This window comes from Arachis stenosperma, chromosome 6 (assembly GCF_014773155.1).
Source record: "Arachis stenosperma cultivar V10309 chromosome 6, arast.V10309.gnm1.PFL2, whole genome shotgun sequence".
Classification (NCBI taxonomy): Eukaryota; Viridiplantae; Streptophyta; class Magnoliopsida; order Fabales; family Fabaceae; genus Arachis; species Arachis stenosperma.
This window is the reverse complement of record NC_080382.1, coordinates 105,930,982-105,936,799: the sequence shown is the minus strand read 5'-3', so window position 1 is coordinate 105,936,799 and position 5,818 is coordinate 105,930,982. Positions and strand designations below refer to the sequence as shown.

Genomic DNA, 5,818 nt, shown 5'->3' with positions numbered 1-5,818 from the left:
TTTCTGGCGTTAAACCCCCAGAATGGTGCCAGACTGGGCGTTAAACGCCCAACTGCTAACCTTACTGGCGTTTAAACGCCAGTAGGTTCATCCTCCAGGGTGTGCTGTTTTTCTTCCTGTTTTTCATTCTGTTTTTGCTTTTTCAATTGATTTTGTGACTTCTTATGATCATCAACCTACAAAAAACATAAAATAACAAAAGAAAGTAGATAAAATATAACATTAGGTTGCCTCCCAACAAGCACTTCTTTAATGTCAGTAGCTTGACAGAGGGCTCTCATGGAGCCTCACAGATACTCAGAGCAATGTTGGAACCTCCCAACACCAAACTTAGAGTTTGAATGTGGGGGTTCAACACCAAACTTAGAGTTTGGTTGTGGCCTCCCAACACCAAACTTAGAGTTTGACTGTGGGGGCTCTGCTTGACTCTGATTTGAGAGAAGCTCTTCATGCTTCCTCTCTATGGTGACAGAGGGATATCCTTGAGCCTTAAACACAAAGGATTCTTCATTCACTTGAATGATCTGTTCACCTCTATCAACATCAATCACAGCCTTTGCTGTGGCTAGGAAGGGTCTGCCAAGGATGATGGTTTCATCCATGCACTTCCCAGTCTCTAGGACTATGAAATCAGCAGGGATGTAATGGTCTTCAATCTTCACCAAAACGTCCTCTACAAGTCCATAGGCTTGTTTTCTTGAATTGTCTGCCATCTCTAGTGAGATTCTTGCAGCTTGTACCTCAAAGATCCCTAGCTTCTCCATTACAGAGAGAGGCATGAGGTTTACACTTGACCCTAAGTCACACAAAGCCTTCTTGAAGGTCATGGTGCCTATGGTGCAAGGTATGGAAAACTTCCCAGGATCTTGTCTCTTTTGAGGTAATCTCTGCCTAGACAAGTCATCCAGTTCTTTGGTGAGCAAAGGGGGTTCATCCTCCCAAGTCTCATTTCCAAATAACTTGTCATTTAGCTTCATGATTGCTCCAAGGTATTTAGCAACTTGCTCTTCAGTGACATACTCATCCTCTTCAGAGGAAGAATACTCATCAGAGCTCATGAAGGGCAAAAGTAAGTCCAATGGAATCTCTATGGTCCCATTTTGAGCCTCAGATTCCCATGGTTCCTCATTAGGGAACTCATTGGAGGCTAGTGCACGCCCATTGAGGTCTTCCTCAGTGGCGTTCACTTCATCTCCTTCCTCTCCAAATTCGGCCATGTTGATGGCCTTGCACTCTCCTTTTGGATTTTCTTCTGTGTTGCTTGGAAGAGTACTTGGAGGGAGTTCAGTAACTTTCTTGCTCAGCTGTCCCACTTGTGCCTCCAAATTTCTAATGGAGGACCTTGTTTCAGTCATGAAACTTTGAGTGGTTTTGATTAGATCAGAGACCATGGTTGCTAAGTCTGAGGGGTTTTGCTTAGAATTCTCTGTCTGTTGCTGAGAAGATGATGGAAAAGGCTTGCCATTGCTAAACCTGTTTCTTCCACCATTATTGTTGTTGAAACCTTGTTGAGGTCTCTCTTGATTCTTTCATGAGAAATTTGGATGATTTCTCCATGAAGAATTATAGGTGTTTCCATAGGGTTCTCCTAGGTAATTCACCTCTTCCATTGAAGGGTTCTCAGGATCATAGGCTTCTTCTTCAGATGAAGCATCCTTAGTACTGCTTGGTGCATTTTGCATTCCAGACAGACTTTGAGAAATCAAATTGACTTGTTGAGTCAATATCTTGTTCTGAGCCAGAATGGCATTCAGAGTATCAGTCTCAAGAACTCCTTTCTTCTGACTTGTCCCATTGTTCACAGGATTCCTTTCAGAAGTGTACATGAATTGGTTATTTGCAACCATTTCAATTAGTTCTTGAGCTTCTGTAGGCGTCTTCTTCAGGTGAAGAGATCCTCCAGTAGAGCTATCCAGAGACATCTTGGATAGTTCAGAGAGACCATTATAGAAAATACCTATGATGCTCCATTCAGAAAGCATGTCAGATGGACACTTTCTGATCAATTGTTTGTATCTTTCCCAAGCTTCATAGAGGGATTCTCCATCCTTCTGTCTGAAGGTTTGGACTTCCACTCTAAGCTTACTCAATTTTTGAGGTGGAAAGAACTTTGCCAAGAAGGCATTGACTAGCTTTTCCCATGAGTCCAGGCTTTCTTTAGGTTGTGAGTCCAACCATATCCTAGCTCTGTCTCTTACAGCAAAAGGGAATAGCATAAGTCTGTAGACCTTAGGGTCAACCCCATTAGTCTTGACAGTGTCACAGATTTGCAAGAATTCAGCTAAGAACTGATGAGGATCTTCCAATGGAAGTCCATGGAACTTGCAATTCTATTGCATTAGAGAAACTAATTGAGGCTTAAGCTCAAAGTTGTTTGCTCCAATGGCAGGGATAGAGATGCTTCTCCCATAGAAGTCGGGAGTAGGTGCAGTAAAGTCACCCAGCACCTTCCTTGCATTGTTGTTGTTTTCGGCTGCCATGTGTTCTTCTTCTTTGAAGAATTCGGTTAGGTCCTCTATAGAGAATTTTGCCTTAGCTTCTCTTAGCTTTCGCTTCAAGGTCCTTTCAGGTTCAGGGTCAGCTTCAACAAGAATGCCTTTGTCTTTGCTCCTGCTCATATGAAAGAGAAGAGAACAAGAGAATATAGAATCCTCTATGTCACAGTATAGAGATTCCTTGAGGTGTCAGAGGAACAGAAAAATAGAAAGAAGAGGTAGAAGAATTCGAACTTAATTAGATAGAGTTCAAATTGTGCATTGAGAAGGAGTAGTACTCCATAAATAGAAGGATGTGGGAAGAGAGGAAGAAATTTTCGAAAATCAAGTGAAATATTTTGAAAACATTTTTGAAAAACTCTAATTGATTTTCGAAAATCAAGAGTGGAAAAGGAATCAAGTAATTTTTGAAAAAGATTTTTGAAATTAGAAATTAAAAAGATATGATTAAAAATTGTTTTGAAAAAGATGTGATTAAAAAGATATGAGAAAAAAAAATTATGCTTTTAAAAAGATCTGATTGAAAAGATATGATTTGAAAACAATTTTAAAAAGATTTGATTTTAAAAATTAATGACTTGCCTAACAAGAAAAGATATGATTCAAACATTAAACCTTTCTCAACAGAAAAGGCAACATACTTAAAATGTTCAATCAAATCATTAATTGTTAGTAAGTATCTTTGAAAAAGGAAAGAAATTGATTTTGAAAACATTTGATTGAAAAGATATGATTTGAAAAAGATTTGATTTTGAAAAACTTTGAAAACTTGAAAAAAAAATTGATTTGAAAACAAAATCTTCCCTCTTGTGCCATCCTGGCGTTAAACGCCCAGAATGGTATCCATTCTGGCGTTTAACGCCCAAAATGCTACCTTTTTGGGCGTTAAACGCCCAACCAGGTACCCTGGCTGGCGTTTAAACGCCAGTCTGTCCTTCTTCACTGGGCGTTTTGAACGCCCAGCTTTTTCTGTGTAATTCCTCTGCTGCATGTTTTGAATCTTCAGTTCCCTGTACTATTGACTTGAAAATAGAACTAAGATCAAATGAACAAGGCATGCAAGACACCAAACTTAAAATTAGACACTAGACTCAAACAAGAAACATAAAATATTTTTGGTTTTTATGATTTAATAATTTTTTTGTGCTTTTTTCGAAAATTGTATGGAAATAGAAAATAAAGGTTTCAGAATTCTCAATTTGGATTCCAGGAATCATTGCAATGCTAGTCTAAGACTCCGGTCCAGGAATTAGACATGGCTTCACAGCCAGCCAAGCTTTCAAAGAAAGCTTCGGTCCAAAACACTAGACATGGCCAATGGCCAGCCAAGCCTTAGCAGATCATTGCTCCAATAGCAAGATTGATAGAAATCAACAAGCTATTGTGATGATCAGTTGAAACCTCGGTCCAATAAGATTAGACATGGCTTCTCAGCCAGCCAGACTTCAACAGATCATCATGAAACACTAGAATTTATTCTTAAAAACTCTGAAGAAAAATACCTAATCTAAGCAACAAGATGAACCGTCAGTTGTCCATACTCAAAACAATCCCCGGCAACGGCGCCAAAAACTTGGTGTTGTTGCCGGATCAAAACATGGCACTGTTATTGCAGGGAACAAATGCGAAACTGTAGTTAGGACATTTAATTCCCCGGCAACGGCGCCAAAAACTTGGTGCGCGAAATTGTGATCACTACACAACTTTGCACAACTAACCAGCAAGTGCACTGGGTCGTCCAAGTAATACCTTACGTGAGTAAGGGTCGATCCCACAGAGATTGTTGGTATGAAGCAAGCTATGGTCACCTTGTAAATCTCAGTCAGGCAGACTCAAATGGGTATAGATGATATATGAATAAAACATAAAGATAAAGATAGGGATACTTATGTATATCATTGGTGAGAGCTTCAGATAAGTGTATGAAGATGCCTTCCCTTCCGTCTCTCTGCTTTCCTACTGTCTTCATCCAATCCTTCTTACTCCTTTCCATGGCAAGCTTATGCAAGGGTTTCACCGTTGTCAGTGGCTACCTCCCATCCTCTCAGTGAAAACGTTCCTATGCTCTGTCACAGCATATGGCTAATCATCTGTCGGTTCTCGGTCAGGCTGGAATAGAATCCAGTGATCCTTTTGCGTCTGTCACTAACGCCTTGCCTGCTAGGAGTTTGAAGCACGTCACAGTCATTCAATCATTGAATCCTACTCAGGATACCACAGACAAGGTTAGACCTTCCGGATTCTCTTGAATGCCGCCATCAGTTCTCGCCTATACCATGAAGATTCCGGTTAAAGAATCCAAGAGATAAACACTAGAGCCTTGTTGCTTGTAGAACAGAAGTGGTTGTCAGTCACTTTGTTCATAAGTGAGAATGATGATGAGTGTCACGGATCATCACATTCATCAAGTTGAAGAACAAGTGATATCTTGGAACAAGAACAAGCAGAATTGAATAGAAGAACAATAGTAATTGCATTAATACTCGAGGTACAGCAGAGCTCCACACCTTAATCTATGGTGTGTAGAAATTCCACCGTTGAAATACATAAGAACAAGAGTGATCATTGGTTTCGGCCCCAGAGAGGGAACCAGAAGAACCAAGATGAAAATAATTTAGTAAAAGGTCCTACTTATAGGAAACTAGTAGCCTAAGGTGTACAAAGATGAGTAAATGACATAAAAATCCACTTCCGGGCCCACTTGGTGTGTGCTTGGGCTGAGCAATGAAGCATTTTCGTGTAGAGACTCTTCTTGGAGTTAAACGCCAGCTTTTATGCCAGTTTGGGCGTTTAACTCCCATTTAGGTGCCAGTTCCGGCGTTTAACGCTGGGAATTCTGTGGGTGACTTTGAACGCCGGTTTGGGCCATCAAATCTTGGGCAAAGTATGGACTATCATATATTGCTGGAAAGCCCAGGATGTCTACTTTCCAACGCCGTTGAGAACGCGCCAATTGGGCTTCTGTAGCTCCAGAAAATCCACTTCGAGTGCAGGGAGGTCAGAATCCAACAGCATCTGCAGTCCTTTTCAGTCTCTGAATCAGAGTTTTGCTCAGATCCCTCAATTTCAGCCAGAAAATACCTGAAATCACAGAAAAACATAGAAACTCATAGTAAAGTCCAGAAAAGTGAATTTTAACTAAAAAATAATAGAAATATATTAAAAACTCAACTAAAACTACTAAAAACAATGCCAAAAAGCGTACAAATTATCCGCTCATCAAAGGTGCTGGGTGACTTTACTGCACCTACTCCCGACTTCTATGGGAGAAGCATCTCTATCCCTGCCATTGGAGCAAACAACTTTGAGCTTAAGCCTCAATT

General features: G+C 40.4%; 1 non-coding gene across 1 annotated transcript; it reads left to right on the top strand.

The window, feature by feature from the left end:
• Positions 1–1,980: 1,980 nt before the first annotated feature.
• On the top strand, positions 1,981–2,084 carry LOC130938520 (small nucleolar RNA R71). The gene has a single exon (XR_009069684.1). It is a non-coding gene; the product is annotated as a small nucleolar RNA R71 (small nucleolar RNA).
• Positions 2,085–5,818: the final 3,734 nt, after the last annotated feature.